Source organism: Morone saxatilis, unplaced genomic scaffold (genome assembly GCF_004916995.1).
Source record: "Morone saxatilis isolate NCDOM2014 unplaced genomic scaffold, NCSU_SB_2.0 Contig0, whole genome shotgun sequence".
NCBI lineage: Eukaryota > Metazoa > Chordata > Actinopteri > Moronidae > Morone > Morone saxatilis.
The window spans coordinates 17,327,824-17,342,942 of NW_023339650.1; positions in this window are offsets into that span (position 1 = coordinate 17,327,824).

Genomic DNA, 15,119 nt, shown 5'->3' on the forward strand with positions numbered 1-15,119 from the left:
TCTAAAATAAACAAAACACAAAATGTAAATTTACTGTGAGGCATACAGTATATGTATAGAAGAACAGTCTGATCTTAATACATATCAAACAGCACCTAATATATGGTATACTAATACAATTCTTTATTATTGAGAACTCAGCAGATGCAGTCTTAGCTGGTAGAGGTAGTGAATAATGATAAGTGCCATATAGTGATGTTTGATAAAGGTCAAAAGTGCTTCCAGTAAGGAGTTTTTTTTTATGTGTATCTCCAAGCATGGCTTATTATCATAGATATGGAGACAGTATAATGAAGGAATCTGAATTATTGGCTGCATGAATCTGTGTGGCAACGGAGGGCAGTAAAACACAAGAAATCTGAGGTGAAGCGAAGCAGCTTTTATTTCTGTGTGACAGCTTTATGTAGGTGTGTATGTGTGTCCATAAATATTTTTTATTTGATATTAATTTTCTAAACATGTCAGAGAACTCATTGTCTAAACTCTCTGTTCGTTTTCTGCCTCAAATTTGAAGAGCACATAATCAGTGTTGTTACCAGTTTTTAATATAAAAGCTGTAAACTGTAGTCTATCCTGCATAAACAGGGGCGTTTTATTTGAAACCGAACAGGATGGCTAATCACGCACTCCTCGGCATCAGCAGAAATAAAAGTGTCCTTTGAGAACCATCAGATCAATGAGGCAAACCTCTCAATCAAATGTTGATTGAAGGGATCCACTGAATCAGCAGGATCTTTATTGTTCGGCAAATTGGGAATTTAAAGTAGTGCTTAGGAGCTTATTGTCCTCCAGCTATTACAGCCATTTTTACATTTATAGTGATGCAAAATGTGTGCTCACATGTGTTGGGTTGCATTTTAGGTTTGTTTAATTTCACACAGCTCACATGTCGCCCTCAGGGGTTAATAGAGCAATTACACAGTGCATTTGTGATGAACAGAGCAGTGCTGTTTTAAAAAACCCTTAATGCACATTAGAGACTTTTTGTAGTTTTACTCTCTGTGCTAGTAGCAGCATCAGTGTTAAGTGAAAGTGTGTCTGTATCTGAAAAATGACAGTATAAACTATTGCAAACATTTGTTTTGGGATGCAAATAATTCTGTGAATTTGAGTTTAAACATGCGACCCTGGGATAAGTATGTCCTGGAAGTATGAGCAATTACCAGAAGCGGTTTGTGGACTAATAAGTGTTAGCGATTTGTAAAAGCAATTAGCACAGGGGATTAGCATAATACACTGGCGCTAGAGGTGAACATAAACAGTTCAAAGGCTAGTAAAGTTGCTAATGGCTATCATTAACAGTCATTTAGGGTTAATTACGTCCTGTAAACTGTCTAGTTACTGTACACCAACCTTAGCCCTATTCTCCCACGCAGTGAACGATGCAGTCCTGGAAGTTTGTGGAAAAGCTCAGGAAGGTTGCAAGGGCGGCGGGAAAGTTAACCAGATGTACATTTGCAAAACCAACCAGTTAGTCCTCATCGTAAAAGTCTGTTCTCTTGTAAAAAGCAAAACTACTGTTTGAAAAAACTTTCAGTAAAGCACAAATCTCACCTTTCTGTTGCATAACCAATCCAGGCAGTTCATGTGGTGTTATATTACAGCTTTTATTGTGGCTGCAAGCTTGCAGGATTAAAACCTGTAGAGAATTAGCTAGTCAGGTAGGCTGGAAAGCAATAAATCAGCCAGAAGAGATACACAGGTAACAGGCCTAGTCTAGCTAGACCACCAGTCAATTAGTAAATGCAGTTGAAAGAGGTAATATGACATGCTATGAACAGTGTTGCTAGCTATTGTCAAGCATTTCCACAGGTAACTATACAGCTGAACATGAGCATCAGTCAACACTCTTGTTATGTCAGGGTGTTTTTATTATGAGTAACAGCGTAGTCACAAAGCTGACTGTTTCTTGAACTTTTTGGTACATTCACATCCCAGACAAAGTGGTGTAAAAAGAAGAACTACAGAGACAGACAGGAGAGGGGAAAAAAACACAGTTACACAATACATTACAAGGCGAGAGAACTGTTGCCCGGTCCCTGGAGAAGTCTTATTCAATACCCATTTGTCCGGCTTGCGTGTGGTGAAGGGAGGATGTTCATCACCAGGATCGTGCAGTAAGAACAGAACTGAAAATTATCAGTCCCCATCAAGAGTTGGAGATGAAGTTACTGGTTCTTTGAATCATGAAATATATATGTTTAATAACCTTATGTGACCACCACAAGAAGGACAGATGTGTCTATTGCATCTAAATCAAGGTGGAGGAAATGTGAATGGTCAGGTACATGCAGAAAAATGAGATTCCTGTGTTATTACAAGGCCATCCCAAAGAAGTCTTCATGGAATAAAGTAATCAATAATTGTTAATTATTCATAACTCTACAATCCCCAAAATATAAGGCAAATGCTTTACATTTAACGACTAAGTATGGAAGTCTGGGACTGATAAATGGTTGTCAGTCAAGGTAATAACAAAGCTTACATTTTAATAATTATAAACTAGTTCATGGTTAATAATAGTATGACATTATTTACCGTATTGAAAATATATAGTATCTAATTGAGGGCATAAGGTGTCTTGAGTGCCAGATAATACATGAATATTCAGACCTACCTCCATTAGAAACCCATAACATAATTATTTATGCTATGTCACTTTATCCAGGGAAATTGTCACCTTTTCATGAGCTAATGAAAACTGTTTTGGGGCTTTTAAGAGAAAAATTCTAAATCACCAAATGAGGGGATACATTTGCACTGGACAGTGACGTAATGAATAAATTGTTTGTTCATCATCATTCATAAGGGATGATTCATGTATTGTTAAATATGCATGCATATTAAACTGCTGCATTTCTCTATAAACTTTTTACACATCTATCCATCACTGTTAGGAATATTATTAAAATCCTAAAGTTGTAAAAAACATCTACTATGAACAAAAGCTTCAGCAGGAGACCTACAGAGAATTTTCCACACTGTTTTATTAGCCATCCTCATGTACTGCATGTTGCACATAAACAGTTTTGTTTTTCATAACAGCTGATAAGAGGAATTCAGAGCTACTGTCGCTGCACATCTTCAAGACAAGCTAAACATTTTTATCACACACTTGAAAGCACCTCATGTTTAGCCAGAAGGTAAAAGGATCAAACTATGTTTCCTGCAATAAGCGTGACAGTAAAACTTCCAGTTAGTCAAGCCAAGCCAATCTGCCACAAATAATCCTTTCAGTAACAGTGAGAAAGCTGGTAAATTGTCACTCTTTTCTTGTGAGAACACAACACTTATAATCACAGGATGACATTTAAATCAAGCAAAAATCACTCAGCAGGAGATATGATGAAAAGGCTCAAAAGCAGAAATGTTGGCACTAAGAATAGGAAACAAAACTTGGACAAGTATGCACTCACTTGGAGCTGAGCTTCCACTTCCAGAGGCTTCTGTTATCTCTACTCTGTATCTTTAATGAGCTGAATCTGAACAGAGAGCCGCTAGATGTCATGCAGCCTTGTGCTACTTCTGCGAGCAAACCGCTCTGACTGCCGCAAATGGTCAAGTAATTTGTTATCAGTAAAAGTAAACTGCTGCTTTTTAAATGGATTTAGTCAATCTTTATTCTCAGCCAGAGTGTCTTTGGAGCTGCTTCTTAAAGTTTAGGTCAACAAATAAAAATCACAGTCTATGATGAAGAAAACACTGTTTATTAATGTCAATTCTAAGATGTAGTATAAGTTTCCTGACATATGTACGGACCTAGTCATTCAGAGTGGAGTTTAAATCACTATAAGCTTTAAAAAACATCACATATATAGACATGCCTTAAAGTAGCAAAAATAATGAAATCAACATTAGAAGCATGGTGTTGGTTCTTGTACCACATAATCACATTTTTGCACATGATGTACATCCTGTCAGTTGATTGTAGTGGCTCATACTGTGTACTTATATTATCAAATGATTGCATACAGTATAAAAAGTACGTTTTTTTCTAGCTTTGACTCCACCATTTGTGTACAACAATATAATTTGTCATGGTAACACCTGCTCCTTCTCTCCCTCTTCAGCCTCAGTGTGAGTCAGACTGGATTTCACCAGGAGAAATGTACCCATGTGATGTGTACAACAAATGGAAGGGTGGTAAACAAACAGCAGAAGCTTGCATGTAAATAATACAGCATTTTATTAAACATTTTACAGTCATTTATGTCTGTCACTGTCCATAAACTTACTACAGTCATACACAACCTGGGCTCTTACACTAGAGGTAACAAACCTCAGTCCTCATGGGGGCTCTGTTAGAGCTAAACATAGCTTTTTTATGACCACAGTGTGTTTTCAAATGCTTTCCTGTCAGAATGAAGAGTTGACAGTGCTATAAATATACATATAGTTCTCCTGAACACATGATACGGACATGTTCAGCTAGGTTGTTTTGAGCGTAGGGTTGCAATGGTATGAGATTTTCATGGGATGACAATTGTCTCAGAAAATATCATGGTGTCATGGTATAACAGTATACAGTAATAGACCAAAGTATACCATGGTATCAGTAGAGCGCTGCAACGATCAGACTGCAGGTTTTTCAGGTGACACACTTCAGGACACGAAAACGTGTGAAATCGATCTTGGTGAGTAGTGAGTGTAAGGACAGTGACCGAGGTCCGTGACTGTAAAATGTTTGATATACTGCTTGTACAACCTTATGGACAGCTGCTGTTAGCCTGGTTGCCATGCTTGGTCATGCACGTTATATTTACAACTCTCACGCTGTCCTCCAGAGAGATTTAAGTCTGACTCTCTTCCTTCCAGACCATGCTGTTCCTCATCTGTCCACCAGTTATCCCTCTTGAGTTTCCCCGCTTCTGCCAGTCACCTGACTTTGCTCCATCCTGCACACCTGTCCACCATTAACTCATCAAGGCACTCCTATCCTTCATTAAGCTCCTGTCTATAAATACCAACCAGTTTTCCAACATGTCTCTCTTGAACACTTATCACAGTGCTGTCTGTCTCTGACCACCTTTCTTGCTTTTGCCAAATCACATTTATTTTCCTTTTCTGACTTTTCAACTTCTAGAAGATTTCATGTAATTTAACGTCCTCCGTCTGATTGTTTGCATCTGGGTCCTCTTACCTGTTCCCAAAGTGAGAAATTACGAGATACTGTCCGACACTCAAACATTTACAGTTACAGTATGCCTTATTTAGCAGTTTTTCCTCATTGAACATAAAATACTTAAAACACAACTTGAATTACAATAGCTAGCTCTTGTTTGTATCCTGTCAGCACTCTTTTCATCATTTAAAACTGTTGCTAGATTTGCTTTCTGTTTTACCACTGCAAATAAATATAATTTTATTTATTTAATAGTTGACATTTATGAGAAGTGAAAAGTGTTTTTTTTTATGACATATTTTTAAATTCTCTGGTTTTCTAACAAGCAGGCTCATTTAAACTTGAGTTGGAGGCCGGGGGAAATTACATCCTTCTTAGTGCTGGCTGTCAGCTGTGCTGGGAAATGTCTTATACTGTTGGCAGACTGATAAAGGCACATTTGAAATGCAGATATTAAACGACATCAACCGTGTGTGCAAATGCAGCCTGACCGCACGTTTGTGCATTAATCAGCCTTACAGATCTGTGGGATAGTAGCATCCACTGATACATCCATTTTAACACAGTGGGGATGTGCTTTTCCAACACACTACAGTCTGAATGCTGCCCTGTAAACAGAACCAGTGGGGTTCCATGCAGACACAATTATTATTTGGCGCAGAAGCTACAAAGGGGTTAAACTTGATCAATTTAAATGTCCAGGAGCTGTAACTTTTCCTAAAATTCCGGGAACAGTAATTATGTTATTGATCTGGCTTTAAATGTTAATGAAACGTAAAAATCAGCCTCAGGTGTGGAAAATAATTGGTGTAACGTCTAACACTGTACACATTATTGCAGCTTCTCAAATGTGAGGATTTGATACTTTTTCATTTTGATTATTTTAATTATTTATTAAGGTAACACACAGGGCTCTGAGTAAATCTTTTTCACTATTTCACTATATAATTTACAAATAATGAAAAGAAAAATTATTGCAACCTTATATATAACAGTACAAATTTGCTCCACCTTAACCAGCTACAACAGTATAACCCAGCTTTTACATTAACCGTATCTTATATGTAATGATATTATGTATAATAGTATAACAGTCACAGGGGACATTTTTCAGCACTTAATGCAGCAAAAAGGAACTTGTTGTTCATTTTTTGTTGATTATGGTGGCCCCTGTGGACAAAAGCAGAACTGTTTCCACTGTTTTGCCTAATTGATTTCAAGGAGAATCCAACTTAATCCAGCCCTGTGGCAGGCATTAAAAATAAATAGCCAATCTTCTCACTGACGACCTTGTGTGCTTAGGTCATACAGGCATCAATATTAAACTGAGACCGTTTCGTAACCAGTTAAAAACTCCTTGTAGTAGGTGCTGTAATAGGTGTGTGTATGTATGTATGTATGTATGTATGTATGTTTCGTATGCTACTGGATACTTGAATTTCCCTGATGGTAAATCTGTCAATGGTCTTTTCTCCAGCATAATTTACATCCCCAAGATGAAAGGGAGCCTCTTCTATCATTGCACCAACATCCCAGCCCTGCTACGCAGGCTTATGAATATTTGACCTGCTCCTTCGGACAAACAATATGCTCTCTTAGGAAAACAGAAGGTCATGTAAGGGACATCTTAGAAATATAGTTGACAGTTTCTCTGTAAAACCATACATTGTGAGGAAAAAGTCTGTTGAATTGTTATTAAAAATGAATTGCCCCACAAGCAAATGTTTTAAGGTGGCTTCAAACTACTTTAACACATAATGAGCCTAAGTTTTACGCCAGCAGTAAATCTAGGAAAGTGTATGGGTAATTTATTTCCATATTCCATATTAGTGAGGAAACAGATTGTACCTGGGGGATGAGATAATTAACCCATTTATATGAACACAAGCTTTCAAAATCTCCCAGTCCATTTTGAAACAAATTGAAAACCAAATTAACTTAATATTTCATAATAATTTGTAGTGTCCAATAATTTGAAGTGTGAGTGTTGCAAGCTAGAAAGAAAAACTGAGCTATGCATAGACCCCTGCATTGTCCAATGAAAAACTGTACCTGTCATTTGAAAATGGACCATGTTGCCTATTTAGAGCCTTTTTTAAATATATATGTATCAAACAAGAAGTGTATAGAATGATTGGAAAAGGGGAAATCAATAAAAAAAAGCCTGAAAGCATGCACATGGGCGAACCAGTGTTTTGGAAGACCAGCTATATTGACTTTGCAATAAAGATTTGCAGGCAGCTTCGCAATTCTGTGTTGACTTCTAAGCCAACCTTGAGTCCAAGTTCAACTCTGACACAACAAAAAAGCTCAAATAAATAAATAAATAAAAAGCTCCTTAAATCTCTCCTATAGGAAACAGTCGCATTATCTGTCCCATGAAAGCCTTACCTTCAGGCGAGGCTTTTATAAATGGACTCTGTCCCCTTGCCTGCGCTTTGCTTTTGGGATAAAAATAGCCCATCAATTTGACATGCTTACCATGTCAGTTAGCAGCAGACATCTTACTTTTTAATGCAGAGAGAAGAGCGATACGCAGACAGTCGAGAGGGGGGAGTTAATGTGGAAGTTTTGAAGTTGCATTTGCTTATGTAAGCTTGCTTGACTTACTCTGAAAAAAATGCCTGCCTCATCGTACTTTACTTCTAAACTGACTGTACCTTTTGTGAAGACACTAAAATATTCTTACAGTTTTGAGTTACAAAGATTTTTAAGATCAATATGCTCTTTGTTTTCCAAAGAAGACAGCATCAAGTGACAGAAAAAAGTCCTTTTTCTGGATGATGCAAGTGTTTCATTCTCCCGCCACTGCCTCTTGTGATCTACTTGGTTGCCCCTGACAACCATGAGCACTGTCATGAAAATCACACAGAGGCCCATTGATTTATTCTGTTCAATCAGCCATAACTGTACCAAAATAATGGGAAGCCGTGTCTTTATAGAGTTTATAACATTTTTAATTAAGAAGAGAATCAATATGTTAAGAGTCACATTCATAATTATAACTAATGACATTTTCAGAACACAGAAAAGGGCACCATTGCAGGCAAATGTTGCCCCGATAAAATCCACACCTGACAGTCTGTGAGAAACTTTTAATCAATCCTGAATACGGTAATGAATATATAATTAGCTGGTGCTCTATTGATTAAGACCAATTTATCCACAGCCTCAAGCTGATTAAAGCATTTCATTTCATTAATTCTTGGTACATTACTGTAGTTTCTGAGGTGTTGAACTGAAGCTGTCAATAAGTGGCATATACAGTGTCTAGGCAGTGACCTTTCATTCCCTGGAGCAACTCTTGCAACATTAGCAGGGTGCCATGATGGTAAAGCAAAAGCAAATTCACTATGCACGACAAAGGGATTGTTCTAATGAATAATTTCTATGCAGACAACAGTATTGTTTATCTAAAGAAGACTACTAACTGGCATTAATATCGAACAAAAGTTGTCTCTGCAGCAGGCAGTGTTTGATAAAAAAAGCGGGAGAATGGCTAGTGTGGCTCCATCCAAACAGGGGAAAAAAACACCAACTAACATCTCTAAAGTTCACTAATTAAAATGTTGTGTCTTGTTTAAGCTGTGGAAAACTAACAAAAACAGATGGTATTTTTTTTGGAGGGAAAATGTCCTGCACCCTACTAAAGCCACAACATTTACACTTTTCACACTTATATTGTGCAGATCAACAGAAAACAGGGATTTTATTATCTTTGGCAGTTTTGTCATTGTTTCAGTTATGCTTAACTTAAAGGCCGCTAGTCATAGTTTCATATTTAACGTGGTGGTCTTCCCAAGAAAAGCGAGAGACTGCTGGTTGCAAACTGTAACCATAGTGGTGTCACATTCTAAAAAGGATTCATTTGAAAACGACGATGTTCTGTTTATACAGGCATCTGATCAGAAAACGCTTATGGATCATTCTGGAGGGCATGGACCAATTATATATTTTGTTGTTTATTTGGATGACTTGTATTTATTGATTTGTATTTAATGGAGAGCAGTATTGATCTTCTCATCTAACTCTTGGCAAGAAAACTAATTTGAATTTAAATGTCAAGTTATTCCTTTAAAATCAGAGTCTAAATAGATTTTAAATGAAAGTAAAACACTTTTGAAACTTTTGCTGTTCTGCTTTTCCTGTCCATGTTACTCACCACTGGCACATTGTGAGTATCTGTTACAACACACTGTACATACAGTCTGAGTCCAGAAACAGAGGGGTCTGGTGCTCCAGATAGACCCCAGGTAGGCTCCCCAGGCCCCTGACTTCCCTCAGGGGCCTCATTAAAGCTAAGACTTTGGCTTTCCTTCTGAGTTTTGTAGTGGAAAGGTCTTTTTCTAGCTAAGGCAAGGAAAAGGAGACTAAGTGAAAGTCCAATAGACAGAGAGAGTGGACTGTTAGGGCAAGACTATCCATTAATGTCTGTTCGTGTTTCATCTTGTCTGTACAAGAAAACCAAGGTCAGCAGATTGCATCTGAGTTCAACGCTGGCCCTTACTTGAGTCCTCCCTCTCACTCTGTCTTGCAAGATTTTACCTTTGGGCTGTCAAGCTCGTTATGCAATCCGTTCAGATTTGATTTCCCAGAGCCAGAAATACTGAAGATAGGAGATGGAAAGATAAGGACACATGTGCTTTTGCGATAAGGGGCTCATCAGTTACACAACATGAAACATATCACAGCTCTTGATCTGATATAGAAACTGTGCTGTAGACATGCTTTGGATGTGTGTAATGGTTTTCCCAGGACAGTAAATTAGGTCAAGAGGGAAGTAATTAGCTCATCAATGGTTGATTATGGCACATCTTATTTGTTGTTTTGCTGTCATAAGGTTCATTAGGAACTCATTATCTGTCTGTATGTCCTCAAGAACTAAAAACAAACTTGTGTGTGACATCTGCTCAATATGTGGAATAAAGAATACTCATACAAACATATCTGTAGTTATCGTGTTGCTGAGCAGACTGTGTCTCAACACTTTCTTGGACATTATTAATTCATTTCTATGAACACTACTGGAGTTATTCAACGAAACCATCTATGTTTATTAGTAATCAAAAGAAGGTTTAGGTCAGTGCACTCTATGCTCTTTACTTATTCCAATGTACAGCTAGAAGCTACTAAGCTTCTAACATAATTGAAAGAAAGGACCTGGACTGATGAGTTCTGGAGCACATGTTTTTTTTATAATGTGCAATAAGAGTTCCAGACCCATTTAGTCTGGAATCTGTTGACTGTTGTCTGTCAAGCTTTCCATTTAACCAAAAATGCCGGTTACAATGATAAATGTGACAGATTTAACGCTCAAAATTTTTTCTTGAAAGTAGTCCTTGAATTCAGAGAGGCAGACAAAAACAAGCCTTTAGCTGATGAAAGTGTGTGAACGAGTGTCACTAGCAAATTTTAAGAGCTGTAGCTAGTTAATCTAATATTAGCTGTTAGTTGTTAGTTGGATGAAAACGTTCTCCAGCTGACCTTGAAATTCTGCTAACGTCTAAACTCTCATATAGTGGTGCATCAGATGTGTCTTTTCTGAATGGAGCTTTTTCTCATGTCACCAGCAATCCGCAAACAATCGGACCATTCAAGCCTGCACATTAGATATTTTGTGTTCTCCTGCCTCGCTGTGTCAGTAACAACTGAGACATTTCTCCAAATATCAGACTTGCCTTGCTGTGCTTTTGTTTTGTTAAAAACTGCTTTAATCTTCTTTTTAACTTCATTTGTTGAGTCCGTCTTATATTCTGACCACCTGTTCCTACCCACAACAAAGTCAGAACTGTCCACTCCTGTGAGATTTGTGTTGATGGGGTAACACGTCTAGATGTTAAATATGTTAAGTTGCACAACTAGCCAAACTAGGTTAGAGATAACTATTATTGTTCTATTGAGGTTGGCAGACTCAGTTATTCAGGAGTGAAATTGTTTTTGAGCTGTATGATGACTTGAAAATGTCACTGCATTTCTCTATGAACTTCCTCTGTTTTGCTTTGAAAAGTTCCACTGAAGAAGTTGGGGATGAAGTGCTTGCTCAAGGAAAAAACATAGAAATTGCTGTGTAATGGAATTTCTCATTACATCATTACAGGTAGAGCAGAATATCTCCACAAACAGACACTTTATGCAGGACATTTCCATTGAGGCAGATATAGTAAATGCTTTATTCCAAACTGGTTCCTCCTCAGTTCCCAGCTCTCTGCAAAGTACACATTCACCTTCTCTTTTCCCTGCTTTTCCTTACATCACATATATTCATTTGTAGCCTCAAATCCCTTTTGAGATTTGCCAAACATTGCTGTCTGCTCTACCTTTTTTAATCTGCAGTAAAGAAACATTTTGCCCTAAGGCAAAGAAAGGAGAAACCGGTAAAGGCCTGCCATTGATTAGACTACAAACAGTTGTTGTCTGTGCTATCTCTATTGCATGTTCAATAACAATGGAGCATTTCAAATGTGATCCCAAGGTCATCCGGATAGCTCTATGTGAAGTTCAAAGTCTGTCTCATGTTACTTTGATTTGGTGTGGGGTTACAACCTGAGATCTATATGACCTACATTGGCTCTCATTCCTAATCTGATCAGTGCTATCTGAAATATTTAAAAGCATGTTCAAAGGGTCTGTCCAACTTTATTCTCTGAATCCTCCACCAAAGGTGTCCTTTCAGTGGAGGGCATCCACACATATGCTTGCCATTTCCTCAATCAAAATGTACCTTGTATAGACACTAAGTAACAGTAATATATGGAGGAGTGTTTAATATTTTAAACATTGCATTTTAATATATAACATCAGTACTGAATGGAATAGAAAACTTGTCTTATATCTGATCCATTCTAATGCTTTTCCATCCCATTGTCTGACTTTTCATGTTTTTCTGTGTAGAGGTTGCTTCTGTTGAGATTTCCCCATGGGACCAAAAGCTTAATCCTTCAACACCCACCCCCCTTTTGGGGATAATGAGTATTTTTAGCTGTGTTAAAGCCACGGCTCTAGGGATGGCAATGTCAGTTGGTCAACCACTTTGGTTCCGGACTAAAACATCTCGCCAGACAGCCGCTATCAGATGGACTGCCATGAAATTTAGTACAGATGTTCATGAACCCGAGGATGAATCCTACTGAGTTTGGTGATCTTGAATCTTAGTGCCACTTTGAGGTTGATATTTGTGATTATTCACAAGAACAGATGGAGAGTGATAGGGAAGGGGGGGGGGGTAAGAAAGGGGGGATGACATGCAACAAAGGGCCGAAGGTTTGAATCAAACCTAGGCCACTGGGTTAAGCACTCAGCCTAAGTACATGCTGCTCCGATCTACCAGGTGAGTTGTTGGACCACCCCGTATTAAAGGTATTTAAAAGTCATGTCTTTTCCATTTCAGTTTATATAAATGATTAATCAAATTACTGCAAACCAAGGGCCTTTGTGGTCCCTGACTGACATGAGTGTAGGGGAAATTCTTCCATAATATTGAGAGTCGCTAGTTCTCTGAAGAATTACGAACCCAGTGTGATGAATCAAGTTCCTTTACTCATGCAACATGGAGAGAAGACCACAGCATAGATAGTATAGTTCCCTCGACTTCCAGAATGGTCTTCCTTATATACCTTTCAGTACATCCAAACAAAAACACATCTGGCATCCTATTAACAGTACTGCTGTAAATCACATGTGAAGGTTTTAGGTCTTCAACACAAATGGTCTTTTGATCTGACCCTCTGACTGTGACCAGATTCTTATCAGTCATCCCCCTACCATAACAAGAAAAACCCCCTAAACAACTGTATACATTTACTACCCCACCTAAAACACTCATCTACCACACCAGCCTTGGATATTGCACTTTAATGGTGTATATTCCCAAACAAAGTTTCAGTTAAATTACTACAAAGCAGATGACAAACAGCAAACGTCTGTGAAAGGTGCTACCACCAGTGGAGGGAACAGTGGGTAGAGTTTTCATACTGAGGTACGCTGAAAGCTCCAAATGGTCATGGTGGGAATAAAATCTATTGTGTGTGTGTACATAGTGCACAAAGACTGACTGCATCCTGAATATGCATGAACAGACGAGTGTTCAGCGGACTGAATACATACTGCTCCTTTCAGATCAATAACCTTGTACATGATGATGTCAACCTCCTTAATCTTAATGCTCAAAGAACGAAACAAGTGGAGTATATACCTGCTGCACAACATGTATAGAACTCCAGCTGAAGGCTTTTACTTTACAATTCGACGAAGTTGTTACACTGTGTGATAAACCTCTCCATCTGAATTTTACAGTGTGAGGAAAGTATTTTACTTGGTGATTTTACACCTCTTGTGGTTGCTAGTGACACACTTCTAGGAGTTTGTTGTAAAGGTTCTTCTTTTCACTCTCCTTGTCAGTAGTGGAAGTAAAACATTTAGGTGTCCTTTATTAATATATCCCATCCTGTGTTCAAAATGTCAACACACAAAGTTGTGTTACCATTGCTGAGAAAATGACAGGGTAATCTGAAATAAAGGGCACACATTTCACAGTAATCATGTTAACTTGAGTGTCTCCAAAGGCACATTTTGGGTTAATTACAGTTTAATGAAGCCAAAATGTACTAATTATAAAGACCTTGCCATTGGCTATAATTTCATTTTAGCACGCACAAACAGCCAATTTATTTATTGTTTCCTCTGCGCTTTCAGACAATTTGTCCTGGAGGTTAGATATCAAGACTTTTTCGAAACCTGCTGTGTTTGCCTGGGTTCTGGAAAGCCTTGTGTATAATACATTATTGTTATTGTATTTGGTTCCTGAAGGAGCACTTGACCTGCAATTTGAAGAGAAAGCATCTTTGAGTCAAAAAATGTACAGGTTCTCAGTCTTGACGAGGGTACTTCTCATTGCTTAGTAAACAGCTTTCTCTTCCAGAATAAGAAAAATATCTTCATATGTGTTTAATATAAAAGATAATCTGTGTACAGGGCACAGGTCTTGCAGCTGAGGCAGTGTTTGAACAAAGACTGCAGCCAGAAAGAGGCGCTATACATTTTATCTCTAATCGGGTTTGGGTTTGGGAGTTTTGCTTCTCAGTGTAACACCTTTTCTAGACAATTAAGTTAAGAAATTGTGATGATTATTTAAGGCAAGACCTCTATTTATTTGAAGCTAAAGAGTGGGTTGGCCATAGTCTCCCTCAAAAAATATTATGTCAGGTTCTGCTGATATAACTTGCAGCTAACTCAGAGAGTTGATTTTATATTCATAGCCATGCACCCACCTGTTCTCGTCTGTTTTTCAGCTTTTATCACTTGGCTTCATGGGATTTTTTTCCACTCTTTGAAATGTCTGCTTTTATACATTTCTAAATATTGAGCAGACATCATGTTTTATTGCTTTCCAGCTTTTTCTCCATCCCATCCATCACTGACTGTTTTTATCATTCTGTCTTTGAATGTCTGTCCATTTCGTTCTCTGTTTGTGGTCCATAAACAGCTGATGGCTGAGGAAGAATGTGTCGAAACTAGTTTTATTGAGTAAGAATATAACTAACTGTGCACCCTGTATGTACCTTGTATGAAATCTGTTGGAGATCATCTTAAGGTAAAGCCTCACCTCATCAGGGATCAACCACCCCTAAGAGAGTTTGCTAGTTAGGCCAGAGGACTGAGAGGACGGATGTGAACAAGGTCAATGAGAGATAAAAGCGGGATTCAGTTTCAAATGTATTTGTACACTCTATCTATTCAACAAACCATGGCTGAATTATGAACGGCCAAGAGACAGAACAAAGTGAAAATGTATTAATTAAATCTGAAATTCAGATAGCATATTTTAATAATACTTTTCTCTATGCCCACTGCCAATATATCATTCTTTGTTTGCCAGCCTCAGATCTCTCCGCCATTGTTTTGCAATCTGTTATATTGGTGTGAGAGTCCCTGCTACAGTCTTGTTTTTTATAAGGCAAGTTGGATTTTTTTTTGTAAAAGAGGGAGTTAGATGAGAAGA